Below are 14,343 nucleotides of genomic sequence, written 5' to 3' on the forward strand. Positions count from 1 at the left end.
GGAGATTGTAATGCAGTGCGCGCAGATAAGCAGCGCAATGGTAAAAAGGAGGCATGGTTTCATAGGTAGGGGCGTGGCCTGGTGGCCTGAATCTACATTTTGTTGCTCCGGGTGTCCCGGGGGTTGGGGGCTGCACCCGGGGACTAGTGTGTGAGCGGTGCTGGCTCCTGCACAGTGAAAAGGCATGGCCACCCAGCATGACGCCTCCCTTCTTGACCATGCTGTAATTGCAGTCGCACTGCAGTTCAGCGTGATCATAAAAAATGGTGTAGCCTCCTGCTGGTGCAGACTGTATGTGCGCGCAGGAAGCCGCCACCATTTTTGTGATCACAGCGGCTGAATGTGATGTCATACAGCCGCTGTGACCACGCCCCCTGTGTCTCCTCCGTTGCAGACCCCATTTTGAAGCCTTGCACCCGCACCGCTCCATCCCTGACTTGGAAATGGAGTGTTGCTGACCCACCTATCCCCCCCCCCCCCCGCCCTGATTGACAGGCAGAGGCGATCGCATTCTCTGCGGGGTGCCGCAGAAAATGCAGGCACATGCGTATGCTCTTAGCAATTTTTGCAGTTGGATCGCTTATTGTGATTGCAATCCAACCTGAATCAGGCCCTATTACCTATCACAATGCGCTGCGGGCAGTACAAAATTGGGTTAATATAGGAGAAAAACCCCCAGACCTGTGCTCCTTAACTGTTCCTGGTGGCTAGTGGAGCGGCTGCCCAGTAATCAGTGTCCACGCCAGTGCGCACACGGTCCACCCCCTACGGCCACGCTCCCCTTCATCAGCGGCCTCGTGATCCGGAAGGGTGGTGTGTGTGTGACTGACCTTAGGATGAAAGCGGAGCCTCCGCTGCAGTGACCCAGCAACCGGGGCACGGGAGTATACAGCGCCGCTGGGAGTGATGAAGCTGCAGTAAAGATGTCTATTAGACCTAGCCTGCTGCAGCCCTTGTAGATTCTCATAAAAAAAGTTCTTCTTTTCTTGTCAAAATTTATAGCTAAGAATAGGCTGCCTGAGGCAGGCCCCTGTTAAGTGGCCTGCTACTGAAGGCACCAACTACAAACTGAGCTCCCTGTTCATGGAAGCGGGGTTATAGAGGAGAATGCACTGAGCATCTTGGGAACAGTCAAAAGCTTTGAGCCGGTTGGTGCCTCAGATCAAGATCCTACTCTACACCCCAATGTGAATCCTTGTGGAGTCCAGTGTACCCCACAGAAGAAATAAATGTGTCACACCCATTGGCAGCAACCTTAGAATAGCTGCTGACGGGCACAATTGAGAATGGAAGGGGGGGGGGGGGGGACATTTGAATCCAGCACATAAATGCAATTCAAATATGTAATTTGTACCTTCCTATTTTAAAATATAATGGATGAACCTCACCCTGTGAGAACAATCTTCATGATCAAGAAATCTCATATGCAAAATAAGTATGAGTTGGGATAGGGCTGGGGAGGGTGTCTGCTCTGGCAGCCCCTCCCCCGTCAAGTTAAGGAGATTCAACTGAGGAAGCACAAGGGAACTCTCGTCTGCGGACAACAACTGCAGGGAGACCACATCTTTTCAGATGAACATGGGAGGGCGGAAGGCTGCCTAATACTGAAGCACCATCAAATATCAAACCATATGCAACATCTAGTACAAGCATTCCTGGGGGAAGGTCTGCAGCAGACGGATTTGCATACAGTGATGTTATCCAAGCAGTGGGCCAAAGTTGGCTGGAACCCTCATCTGCATATGAAAAGAGAAAAGGGGCGTGCAGGGCATGGCGGCCTTTTGCAGTGCTTGGATGACCCCTAGTTCTCATTAAACACCCCCACCCTCCTTTGGTGTGGGGCTCATGTTGGCCATGCCCCATCCCCTGAAGCATTCAAGCTGATTTCTTGCAGCAGCTGGGCACTGTAACAGCTCCAGAGCTGTTCTGTAAGGCAAGTAAAAGGGTGTGGGCCCTACAGCACCACCTGTAGTTCGCATTGTGCGTTGGAAGGCACAAAGTAAGCAGACGGGAGGAGAAGTCAGGATAGTGCGCAAGGGCATCCTTTTCTCTTAGTCCGTAGAGGATGCTGGGGTCACATTAAGAACCATGGGGTATAGACGGGATCCGCAAGAGACATGGGCACTTTAAGACTATCAAAGGGTGTGAACTGGCTCCTCCCTCTATGCCCCTCCTCCAGACTCCTGTTATAGGAACTGTGCCCAGGGAGACGGACATTTCGAGGAAAGGATTTATTGTTAAACTAAGGTGAGCATCTTACCAGCTCACACCTTAAGCATGCCGCAGAACGTGGCATTCAACAGAACACAAGCCAACGGCATGAACAATTGCAGCAAAAAGCTGACCAGAACCATAACACAACATGTGTATAACCACAAGTAATAACTGCAGACACAGTATGGACTGGGACGGGTGCCCAGCATCCTCTACAGACTAAGAGAAAAGGATTTACCGGTAGGTATTAAAATCCTATTTTCTCATACGACCTAGAGGATGCTGGGGTCACATTAAGAACCATGGGGTTATACCAAAGCTCTTGAACGGGTGGAAGAGTGCGTACGACTCTGCAGCACCGAATGACCCACCTTGAGGTTATCATCGGCCAAGGTATCAAACTTGTAAAACTTAGCAAAAGTGTTTACTAAATAGCTGCTCGGCAAAGTTGCAATGCCGAGACTCCCCGACCAGCTGCCCAGGATGAACCCACCTTTCTAGTAGAATGGGTCTTCACCTAATTCAGTAACGGCAATCCTGCCGTGGAATGAGCATGCTGAATCTTACCACAGATCCAGCGCATAATGGTCTGCATGGAAGCAGGACACCCAATCCTGTTGGGAGCATACAGGACAAACAGAGCCTCTGTTTTCCTAATCTGAACCGTTCTGGTGACATAAATTTTCAAAGTTCTGACCACAGCCAGAGACTTTGACTCAACGAAGGTGTCAGTGGCCAAAGGCACCATGTGGAAAGATGAACCACCTTCGGCAGAAATTGTTGACGTGTCCTCAATTCTGCTCTATCTTCATGAAAGATCAAATAAAGGCTCTTGTGATACTGCATGGTTTGTACTGTTTTCCATGTGCTCCCAGATCTTTCAAGCAAGTAGCATGGTCAAGAAAGTTCTGTTTGAAAAGAAACAAACATTTACTGTCATTGTTATGCAAATAAACTTACATTAAAGCTAACAAGAAAGCACACTCGTTCTGTCTTTAAACTGATAAAAGAAACCCCAATAATATGGGCATACCTCCCAACTTTGTCGGCTCGCATAGAGGGACACACGCGTGGCGAAGTCGCGCGCGCTCCCAAAAAGGGCGTGGCCTAAGTAAAAGGGGGTGTGGCTTCGCGCGAGGAACCGCGATCGCGAGTCACGCCCCCGTTTTCGGCACTGAGGGGGCATGCCCAGCGCTCTGTGAGCCGCTGGCATGCCACCTCTCCCTCTGACTTCAGTGAATAGACGCTGTGCGCATGCGCACAGCGTCTATTCACCGCTGCTCTGCTAAGCAGGGCAGCGACAGACAGAGCCTCCCAACTGTCCTCCCCACCGCGGGACACTGCGGCCCGCAGGTGGGACAGCGGGACAGTCCCCAAAAAACGGGACTGTCCCGCGAAAATCGGGACAGTTGGGAGGTATGATATGGGGCATGCAAAAATTGAGATAAAACTCAGTTTTGCTCCTCTCCACGGAAATCTTTAATAAAAGGCGAAATATTTGTTAGTTCTGAAGAGAAACCAGAGCATGACCAAGATTCCACCTGTCGCCTGAGTGCCATGCCAGCAGTTCTCATTCAGCCAGGGCCGGCGCTACCACTAGGCAGCTTTAGGCAGCTGCCTATGGGCGGCGACCACTGGAGGGCGGCACTGCTTAGTGAACGAAAGTGAAAGAGAACACTTTTTTATCATGTGCCTCAGCAGAAACAGAGGAGCTGCTCGTGTGCGCCCACCACGTCTGTCTGACTCTGCCTTCAAAAGTGAGTTGACTGACTGTGTGCCTACTTCTGCAACCCTGCCGTGCCGCCGCCCCCCCACCTCTGCGATCATAACACATTCCACTATGTTATGTGGGCTATGTGCAGCCTGCTGCCGCCTGTGCTCCTGAGTCCGGGGTCCCGGGTCCCACAGTATCAGCCTATCACTGACTACCCGCCGCTCCCCCACGCGATGGTCTCCCGCGTCCCCCCCCATCACCCCTGCATTTGGGCACAGGGCACATGAAGGAGAGTCACCCGCTGGCCTGGTCCGCTCCGCATCACTGACTACCCGCCGCTCCCCCACGCGATGGTCTCCCGCGCCGCGTCCCCCCCCCCCATCACCCCTGCATTTGGGCACAGGGCACATGAAGGAGAGTCACCCGCTGGCCTGGTCCGCACTGCTGCCGCATCGGGCGCCGTCTCTCCCTACAATCCAGTGCAAATTGTTATCCGCGCTACCCCCCCAATCCCGCGACCGGCTCCCGCATCAGTACCTGCTGCTGCCTCTTTTTGTGACAAGCGCCCCCACAGCTATTAGGCTCCCGCTGCACCCCCCCCCCTCCCCTCCTGCATCTTGTAGCTTTGTTCACTTCCCCCCCCCCCTTCTGCATCTTGTAGCTTTGTTCACTTCTCCCCCCCCTTCTGCATCTTGTAGCTATGTTCACTTCTCCCCCCCTTCTGCATCTTGTAGCTATGTTCACTTCTCCCCCCCCACCTCTGCCTCTTCTAATTACCAGCTCCCCCACAGCTATTAGGCTCCCGTTGCTCCCCCCCCCCTCCTGCATCTTGTAGCTAGGTTCACTTCTTTCCCCCCCCCCCCCTCTGCCTCTTCTTATTACCAGCTCCCCCACAGCTATTAGGCTCCCGCTGCTCCCCCCCCCCCCTCCTGCATCTTGTAGCTAGGTTCACTTCTTCCCCCCCCTCTGCCTCTTCTTATTTAATTTATGTGAAAGGCAATAGGTTCTGCAGCAGCTGCGCCTCTCTAGTGCCTGAGAGGTGGCAGCTGTCTGTAGGTGGCCACAATAAACGGCCACAGTAATATACACGTGTGTGTGTGTATATATATATATATATACACATATATACACACATATACACACAACACAGTATATCCATCTATGTATAAACACAGTACATCTATCTTGATAGATCTTTTTAGATATATATATATGGACCGGATTAAAGACTTTTTTACTTTACAACAGTCTGCTGAGTGCCGCTGATTTCCTTTCCACTATATATATATATATATATATATATATATATAGTAACCTGTTTCCTCTGTCACTCCATAAGGGTACATGCTCACATGCATATGGTATCCAAATAGCTGGCGGCACTCAGAGGCTTGTACAAAGTGGAAAAAAAACCCTGTGCAGGGTGTGTTGTTTATTAAATGTGACATTTGGGGACCGTTCCCCTTCTTCAAGATAGGGGATACGGTCCCTGAAACGTCACATTTAATAAACACACCACCCTGCAGAGGTTTTTTTTTTTAACTTTGTACAAGCATCTAGGGCTTGGGGGGGACTGGGGAACTGGTGTAGCGGTGTTGGAGGATGTGTCAAAATTATTATGTATGTATATACTATATATATATGTATTTATGGGTGGCACTCCTGTATTTATGGGTGGCACTCCACATGTTTCAAAGAAGTACAGTATGCACATATGCGGAAATACAACTGTAGCTTATCAACTTTTCAGATGCTTTAATGTTGCATCTTTTGACAAAACATCCAATATTAAAGATTCAATATCAAAGCATCCGAAACGTTGTTAAGCTATTTCTGCGCAAGTGCTGCGCACAAGTACAGGAGTATATTGTATATATTTATAAAGCTTAAAAGGAGCTTAGAAGACGCTACCTACGCACTGTTTCACCTGAGAGGCCGGGCATTGGGGGGGGCGATGAAGATTTGCCTAGGGTGCCGAGGAACCTTGCACCGGCCCTGCATTCAGCTGAAAGTGAGCACCCAATTTGAATGAAAGAAAGCAGATTTCTCACCAGGCTTCCCCTTGCTATAAACATGGTTTGTACTCTTTTCCATGTGCTCCCAGATCTTTCAAGCAATTAGTGTGGTCAAGAAAGTTCTGTTTGAAAAGAAACAAACATTTACTGTAATTTCTATGCAAATGAGCTTACATTAAAGCACACTCGTTCTATCTTTAAACAGATAAAATAAAACCCCAATAAGATGGGGCAAGGAAAAAATGAGATAAAACTCAGTTTTGCTCCTCTCCACGGAAATCTTTAGTAAAAGGCGAAAGATTTGTTCGTTCTGAAGAGAAACCAGAGCATGACCAAGATTCCACCTGTCGCCTGAGTGCCATGCCAGCAGTTCTCATTCAGCTCAAAGTGAGCACCCAATTTGAAAGAAAGAAAGCAGATTTCTCACCAGGCTTCCCCTAGCTATAAACATGGTTTGTACTCTTTTCCATGTGTTCCCAGATCTTTCAAGCAATTAGTATAGTCAAGAAAGTTCTGTTTGAAAAGAAACAAACATTTACTGTCATTTCTATGCAAATGAGCTTACATTAAAGCACACTCGTTCTATCTTTAAACCGATAAAATAAAACCCCAATAAGATGGGGCATGCAAAATTTGAGATAAAACTCAGTTTTGCTCCTCTCCACGGAAATCTTTAGTAAAAGGCAAAGATTTGTTCGTTCTGAAGAGAAACCAGAGCATGACCAAGATTCCACCTGTCGCCTGAGTGCCATGCCAGCAGTCCTCATTCAGCTCAAAGTGAGCACCCAATTTGAAAGAAAGAAAGCAGATTTCTCACCAGGCTTCCCCTTGCTATAAGCATGGTTTGTACTCTTTTCCATGTGCTCCCAGATCTTTCAAGCAATTAGTATGGTCAAGAAAGTTCTGCTTGAAAAGAAACAGACATTTACTGTCATTGTTATACAAATAAACTTACATTAAAGCTAACAAGAAAGCACACTCGTTCTGTCTTTAAACTGATAAAAGAAACCCCAATAATATGGGGCATGCAAAAATTGAGATAAAACTCAGTTTTGCTCCTCTCCACGGAAATCTTTAATAAAAGGCGAAAGATTTGCTCATTCTGAAGAAAAACCAGACCATGACCAAGATTCCACCTGTCGCCTGAGTGCCATGCCAGCAGTCCTCATTCAGATCAAAGTGAGCGCCCAATTTGAAAGAAAGCAGATTTCTCACCTGGCTTCTCCTTGCTATAAGCATGGTTTGTACTGTATTCCATGTGCTCCCAGATCTTTCAAGCAAGTAGCATGGTCAAGAAAGTTCTCTTTGAAAAGAAACAAACATTTACTGTAATTTCTATGCAAATGAGCTTTCATTAAAGCACACTCATTCTATCTTTAAACCGATAAAAGAAACCCCAAAAAGATGGGGCATGCAAAAATTGAGGTAAAACTCAGTTTTGCTCCTCTCCACGGAAATCTTTAGTAAAAGGCGAAAGATTTGTTCGTTCTGAAGAGAAACCAGAGCATGACCAAGATTTTCATCTGAAAATATGTGTTCTCCCTGCAGTTGTTGTCCCCAGATGAGAGTTCCCTTGTGCTGCCTCAGTTGAATCTCCTTTACTTGACAGAGATGTGCCTGAGCAGCGGCCCTCCCCAGCCCTATCCCAAATCATACTTATTTTGCATAGGAGATACCATGGTCATGAAGATTGTTCTCCCAGGGTGAGGTTCATTCATTGCATTCTGGGTATGCTGACCCCTGTGATTTCCCCAAATGTGGGAAACTCGACTGCATTATTTGTGGTAGTGGGGGACTGTGTTTGTGCTTTCCTCTGGTTAGCTCTGGTAAAAGTCAGATTTCTTTGTCTCAGATCTTCCTCTAGCCTTGTTCTTCTTTCGAGAGTTCCCTTGTGCTGCCTCAGTTGGATCTCCTTCACTTGACAGGGGGTGCCCGGAGCAGCAATCCTCCACAGCTCTAGCCGAACTCCTACTTACCTGCCAGGTGAGATACTATGATCTTCACTGTTAGGGCAATCAGGATGTGGAATTCCCTGCCAGGGAAGGTGGTAATGGCGGACTCTGTAATTGGATTTAAAAAAGGAATGGATACATTTCTGAATGAAAAAGCTATCCAAGGTTATAATACTTAAAATATCAACATGGTTAATCCGGGGGTAACATGAGTTATAGTAGCTAACTAGTCATAAAACATTATTCAGCAAGTATGTAGAATCATCACAACTTAAAACAGGTTGAACACGATGGGCAATTTGCCTCTATTCAACCTCAAAAACTATGTTACTATATGTTACTATATTACTATGTTACTGTAGTATACAGAAAACCAAAATGCAATAAACAGTGATAGTGAGCACTGATGAGGATACTAGAACTGACACTGAGCAGCAAGATGCAGCACTGGACTATTAGTAATGTACTGTAGTATGCTGAGCACCACAATGCAGCACAAGACAATGAGCAGTGATACTGAGCACTGATGAGGATACTACTGAGAACTGACACTGAGCAGGAGAGACACACTACTAGTATTACTGAGCAGCAATAAGTAACCACTGATACTGAGCACTGATATTGAGAATTCCACTGAGAGAACATAGCCACGTCCATTCCGCTCTATCTTCAATGCACGAGTAAAAATGGCGGCAACGCGCAGCTCTTTATATGGAATCCGAATCTCGCGAGAATCCGACAGCGGGATGATGACATTTTCCCTTGTTCAGGTTTTCCGAGTCAGGCGGGAACAACCGAGCCTGCCTCGGACCAGTGTAAACAACGTGGAGTTCGTGGGGAATTCGGTTCTCGGAGAACCGAACCCGCTCCTCTCTACCTTATACCTATCAATTTTTATATTTTCAATCTAAGCCCCTGCAGTTTTCTGTAAGCATCTGCTTCGCTATGATGATCAACAAGTCACAAGGGCAAACACTCAGGGCTTGAGGCGTAGATCTTAGGACCAGCTGCTACAAGCATGGCAGAGGTGTCACTATCACTGGTGACACCCAGAGAGGTGGCGAGGGAGATTGTAATGCAGTGCGCGCAGATAAGCAGCGCAATGGTAAAAAGGAGGCATGGTTTCATAGGTAGGGGCATGGCCTGGTGGCCTGAATCTACATTTTGTTGCTCCGGGTGTCCCGGGGGTTGGGGGCTGCACCCGGGGACTAGTGTGTGAGCGGTGCTGGCTCCTGCACAGTGAAAGGGCATGGCCACCCAGCATGACGCCTCCCTTCTTGACCATGCTGTAATTGCAGTCGCACTGCAGTTCAGCGTGATCATAAAAAATGGTGTAGCCTCCTGCTGGTGCAGACTGTATGTGCGCGCAGGAAGCCGCCACCATTTTTGTGATCACAGCGGCTGAATGTGATGTCATACAGCCGCTGTGACCACGCCCCCTGTGTCTCCTCCGTTGCAGACCCCATTTTGAAGCCTTGCCCCCGCACCGCTCCATCCCTGACTTGGAAATGGAGTGTTGCTGACCCACCTATCCCCCCCCCCCGCCTCGATTGACAGGCAGAGGCGATCGCATTCTCTGCGGGGTGCCGCAGAAAATGCAGGCACATGCGTATGCTCTTAGCAATTTTTGCAGTTGGATCGCTTATTGTGATTGCAATCCAACCTGAATCAGGCCCTAATACCTATCACAATGCGCTGCGGGCAGTACAAAATTGGGTTAATATAGGAGAAAAACCCCCAGACCTGTGCTCCTTAACTGTACCTGGTGGCTAGTGGAGCGGCTGCCCAGTAATCAGTGTCCACGCTTGTGCGCACACGGTCCACCCCCTACGGCCACGCTCCCCTTCATCAGCGGCCTCGTGATCCGGAAGGGTGGTGTGTGTGTGACTGACCTTAGGATGAAACCGGAGCCTCCGCTGCAGTGACCCAGCAACCAGGGCATGGGAGTATACAGCGCCGCTGGGAGTGATGAAGCTGCAGTAAAGATGTCTATTAGACCTAGCCTGCTGCAGCCCTTGTAGATTCTCATAAAACAAGTTCTTCTTTTCTTGTCAAAATTTATAGCTAAGAATAGGCTGCCTGAGGCAGGCCCCTGTTAAGTGGCCTGCTACTGAAGGCACCAACTACAAACTGAGCTCCCTGTTCATGGAAGCGGGGTTATAGAGGAGAATGCACTGAGCATCTTGGGAACAGTCAAAAGCTTTGAGCCGGTTGGTGCCTCAGATCAAGATCCTACTCTACACCCCAATGTGAATCCTTGTGGAGTCCAGTGTACCCCACAGAAGAAATTAATGTGTCACACCCATTGGCAGCAACCTTAGAATAGCTGCTGACGGGCACAATTGAGAATGGAAGGGGGGGGGGGGACATTTGAATCCAGCACATAAATGCAATTCAAATATGTAATTTGTACCTTCCTATTTTAAAATATAATGGATGAACCTCACCCTGTGAGAACAATCTTCATGATCAAGAGATCTCATATGCAAAATAAGTATGAGTTGGGATAGGGCTGGGGAGGGTGGCTGCTCGGGCAGCCCCTCCCCCGTCAAGTTAAGGAGATTCAACTGAGGAAGCACAAGGGAACTCTCGTCTGGGGACAACAACTGCAGGGAGACCACATCTTTTCAGATGAACATGGGAGGGCGGAAGGCTGCCTAATACTGAAGCACCATCAAATATCAAACCATATGCAACATCTAGTACAAGCATTCCTGGGGGAAGGTCTGCAGCAGACGGATTTGCATACAGTGATGTTATCCAAGCAGTGGGCCAAAGTTGGCTGGAACCCTCATCTGCATATGAAAAGAGAAAAGGGGCGTGCAGGGCATGGCGGCCTTTTGCAGTGCTTGGATGACCCCTAGTTCTCATTAAACACCCCCACCCTCCTTTGGTGTGGGGCTCATGTTGGCCATGCCCCATCCCCTGAAGCATTCAAGCTGATTTCTGGCAGCAGCTGGGCACTGTAACAGCTCCAGAGCTGTTCTGTAAGGCAAGTAAAAGGGTGTGGGCCCTGCAGCACCACCTGTAGTTTGCATTGTGCGTTGGAAGGCACAAAGTAAGCAGACGGGAGGAGAAGTCAGGATAGTGCGCAAGGGCATCCTTTTCTCTTAGTCCGTAGAGGATGCTGGGGTCACATTAAGAACCATGGGGTATAGACGGGATCCGCAAGAGACATGGGCACTTTAAGACTATCAAAGGGTGTGAACTGGCTCCTCCCTCTATGCCCCTCCTCCAGACTCCAGTTATAGGAACTGTGCCCAGGGAGACGGACATTTCGAGGAAAGGATTTATTGTTAAACTAAGGTGAGCATCTTACCAGCTCACACCTTAAGCATGCCGCAGAACATGGCATTCAACAGAACACAAGCCAACGGCATGAACAATTGCAGCAAAAAGCTGACCAGAACCATAACACAACATGTGTATAACCACAAGTAATAAATGCAGACACAGTATGGACTGGGACGGGTGCCCAGCATCCTCTACAGACTAAGAGAAAAGGATTTACCGGTAGGTATTAAAATCCTATTTTCTCATACGACCTAGAGGATGCTGGGGTCACATTAAGAACCATGGGGTTATACCAAAGCTCTTGAACGGGTGGAAGAGTGCGTACGACTCTGCAGCACCGAATGACCCAACTTGAGGTTATCATCGGCCAAGGTATCAAACTTGTAAAACTTAGCAAAAGTGTTTACTAAATAGCTGCTCGGCAAAGTTGCAATGCCGAGACTCCCCGACCAGCTGCCCAGGATGAACCCACCTTTCTAGTAGAATGGGTCTTCACCTAAATCAGTAACGGCAATCCTGCCGTGGAATGAGCATGCTGAATCTTACCACAGATCCAGCGCATAATGGTCTGCATGGAAGCAGGACACCCAATCCTGTTGGGAGCATACAGGACAAACAGAGCCTCTGTTTTCCTAATCTGAACCGTTCTGGTGACATAAATTTTCAAAGTTCTGACCACAGCCAGAGACTTTGACTCAACGAAGGTGTCAGTGGCCAAAGGCACCATGTGGAAAGATGAACCACCTTCGGCAGAAATTGTTGACGTGTCCTCAATTCTGCTCTATCTTCATGAAAGATCAAATAAAGGCTCTTGTGATACTGCATGGTTTGTACTGTTTTCCATGTGCTCCCAGATCTTTCAAGCAAGTAGCATGGTCAAGAAAGTTCTGTTTGAAAAGAAACAAACATTTACTGTCATTGTTATGCAAATAAACTTACATTAAAGCTAACAAGAAAGCACACTCGTTCTGTCTTTAAACTGATAAAAGAAACCCCAATAATATGGGCATACCTCCCAACTTTGTCGGCTCGCAAAGAGGGACACACGCGCGGCGAAGTCGCGCGCGCTCCCAAAAGGGCGTGGCCTAAGTAAAAGGGGGCGTGGCTTCGCGGGAGGACCCGCGATCGCGAGTCACGCCCCCGTTTTCGGCACTGAGGGGGCATGCCCAGCGCTTTGTGAGCCGCTGGCATGCCACCTCTCCCTCTGACTTCAGTGAATAGACGCTGTGCGCATGCGCACAGCGTCTATTCACCGCTGCTCTGCTAAGCAGGGCAGCGACAGACAGAGCCTCCCAATTGTCCTCCCCACCGCGGGACACTGCGGCCCGCAGGTGGGACAGCGGGACAGTCCCCAAAAAACGGGACTGTCCCGCGAAAATCGGGACAGTTGGGAGGTATGATATGGGGCATGCAAAAATTGAGATAAAACTCAGTTTTGCTCCTCTCCACGGAAATCTTTAATAAAAGGCGAAATATTTGTTAGTTCTGAAGAGAAACCAGAGCATGACCAAGATTCCATCTGTCGCCTGAGTGCCATGCCAGCAGTTCTCATTCAGCTGAAAGTGAGCACCCAATTTGAATGAAAGAAAGCAGATTTCTCACCAGGCTTCCCCTTGCTATAAACATGGTTTGTACTCTTTTCCATGTGCTCCCAGATCTTTCAAGCAATTAGTGTGGTCAAGAAAGTTCTGTTTGAAAAGAAACAAACATTTACTGTAATTTCTATGCAAATGAGCTTACATTAAAGCACACTCGTTCTATCTTTAAACAGATAAAATAAAACCCCAATAAGATGGGGCATGCAAAAATTGAGATAAAACTCAGTTTTGCTCCTCTCCACGGAAATCTTTAGTAAAAGGCGAAAGATTTGTTCGTTCTGAAGAGAAACCAGAGCATGACCAAGATTCCACCTGTCGCCTGAGTGCCATGCCAGCAGTCCTCATTCAGCTCAAAGTGAGCACCCAATTTGAAAGAAAGAAAGCAGATTTGTCACCAGGCTTCCCCTTGCTATAAACATGGTTTGTACTCTTTTCCATGTGCTCCCAGATCTTTCAAGCAATTAGTATGGTCAAGAAAGTTCTGCTTGAAAAGAAACAGACATTTATTGTCATTGTTATGCAAATAAACTTACATTAAAGCTAACAAGAAAGCACACTCGTTCTGTCTTTAAACTGATAAAAGAAACCCCAATAATATGGGGCATGCAAAAATTGAGATAAAACTCAGTTTTGCTCCTCTCCACGGATAATCTTTAATAAAAGGCGAAAGATTTGTTCGTTCTGAAGAGAAACCAGAGCATGACCAAGATTCCACCTGTCGCCTGAGTGCTGTGCCAGCAGTCCTCATTCAGATCAAAGTGAGCGCCCAATTTGAATGAAAGCAGATTTCTCACCTGGCTTCTCCTTGCTATAAGCATGGTTTGTACTGTATTCCATGTGCTCCCAGATCTTTCAAGCAAGTAGCATGGTCAAGAAAGTTCTGTTTGAAAAGAAACAAACATTTACTGTCATTGTTATGCAAATAAACTTACATTAAAGCTAACAGGAGGGGAGGGGGGGGGGGGGGGGTGCAGCGGGAGCCTAATAGCTGTGGGGGCGCTTGTCACAAAAAGAGGCAGCAGCAGGTACTGATGCGGGAGCTGGTCGCGGGATTGGGGGGGTAGCGCGGATAACAATTTGCACTGGATTGTAGGGAGAGGCGGCGCCCGATGCGGCAGCAGTGCGGACCAGGCCAGCGGGTGACTCTCCTTCATGTGCCCTGTGCCCAAATGCAGGGGTGATGGGGGGGGGGACGCGGCGCGGGAGACCATCGCGTGGGGGAGCGGCGGGTAGTCAGTGATGCGGAGCGGACCAGGCCAGCGGGTGACTCTCCTTCATGTGCCCTGTGCCCAAATGCAGGGGTGATGGGGGGGGACGCGGGAGACCATCGCGTGGGGGAGCGGCGGGTAGTCAGTGATAGGCTGATACTGTGGGACCCGGGACCCCGGACTCAGGAGCACAGGCGGCAGCAGGCTGCACATAGCCCACATAACATAGTGGAATGTGTTATGATCGCAGAGGTGGGGGGGCGGCGGCACGGCAGGGTTGCAGAAGTAGGCACACAGTCAGTCAACTCACTTTTGAAGGCAGAGTCAGACAGACGTGTTGGGCGCACA

At 48.6% G+C, this 14,343-nt stretch overlaps 9 non-coding genes across 9 annotated transcripts; 1 reads left to right on the forward strand and 8 right to left on the reverse strand.

Moving 5' to 3' along the window:
* Nucleotides 1-3,628: 3,628 nt before the first annotated feature.
* LOC135012661 (U5 spliceosomal RNA) lies at nucleotides 3,629-3,741 on the reverse strand. Its single transcript, XR_010211590.1, has one exon. It is a non-coding gene; the product is annotated as a U5 spliceosomal RNA (small nuclear RNA).
* Nucleotides 3,742-6,157: 2,416 nt separating this feature from the next.
* LOC135012657 (U5 spliceosomal RNA) lies at nucleotides 6,158-6,273 on the reverse strand. Its single transcript, XR_010211586.1, has one exon. It is a non-coding gene; the product is annotated as a U5 spliceosomal RNA (small nuclear RNA).
* Nucleotides 6,274-6,548: 275 nt separating this feature from the next.
* Nucleotides 6,549-6,663, reverse strand: LOC135012658 (U5 spliceosomal RNA). The gene has a single exon (XR_010211587.1). It is a non-coding gene; the product is annotated as a U5 spliceosomal RNA (small nuclear RNA).
* A 286-nt stretch (nucleotides 6,664-6,949) lies between these two features.
* Nucleotides 6,950-7,065, reverse strand: LOC135012660 (U5 spliceosomal RNA). The gene has a single exon (XR_010211589.1). It is a non-coding gene; the product is annotated as a U5 spliceosomal RNA (small nuclear RNA).
* A 270-nt stretch (nucleotides 7,066-7,335) lies between these two features.
* Nucleotides 7,336-7,451, reverse strand: LOC135012654 (U5 spliceosomal RNA). Its single transcript, XR_010211584.1, has one exon. It is a non-coding gene; the product is annotated as a U5 spliceosomal RNA (small nuclear RNA).
* Nucleotides 7,452-7,595: 144 nt separating this feature from the next.
* LOC135012629 (U1 spliceosomal RNA) lies at nucleotides 7,596-7,759 on the forward strand. The gene has a single exon (XR_010211562.1). It is a non-coding gene; the product is annotated as a U1 spliceosomal RNA (small nuclear RNA).
* A 4,822-nt stretch (nucleotides 7,760-12,581) lies between these two features.
* Nucleotides 12,582-12,694, reverse strand: LOC135012662 (U5 spliceosomal RNA). The gene has a single exon (XR_010211591.1). It is a non-coding gene; the product is annotated as a U5 spliceosomal RNA (small nuclear RNA).
* Nucleotides 12,695-12,969: 275 nt separating this feature from the next.
* LOC135012656 (U5 spliceosomal RNA) lies at nucleotides 12,970-13,085 on the reverse strand. The gene has a single exon (XR_010211585.1). It is a non-coding gene; the product is annotated as a U5 spliceosomal RNA (small nuclear RNA).
* A 286-nt stretch (nucleotides 13,086-13,371) lies between these two features.
* LOC135012659 (U5 spliceosomal RNA) lies at nucleotides 13,372-13,488 on the reverse strand. Its single transcript, XR_010211588.1, has one exon. It is a non-coding gene; the product is annotated as a U5 spliceosomal RNA (small nuclear RNA).
* Nucleotides 13,489-14,343: the final 855 nt, after the last annotated feature.

Source organism: Pseudophryne corroboree, unplaced genomic scaffold (genome assembly GCF_028390025.1).
Source record: "Pseudophryne corroboree isolate aPseCor3 unplaced genomic scaffold, aPseCor3.hap2 scaffold_2579, whole genome shotgun sequence".
Taxonomy (NCBI): domain Eukaryota; kingdom Metazoa; phylum Chordata; class Amphibia; order Anura; family Myobatrachidae; genus Pseudophryne; species Pseudophryne corroboree.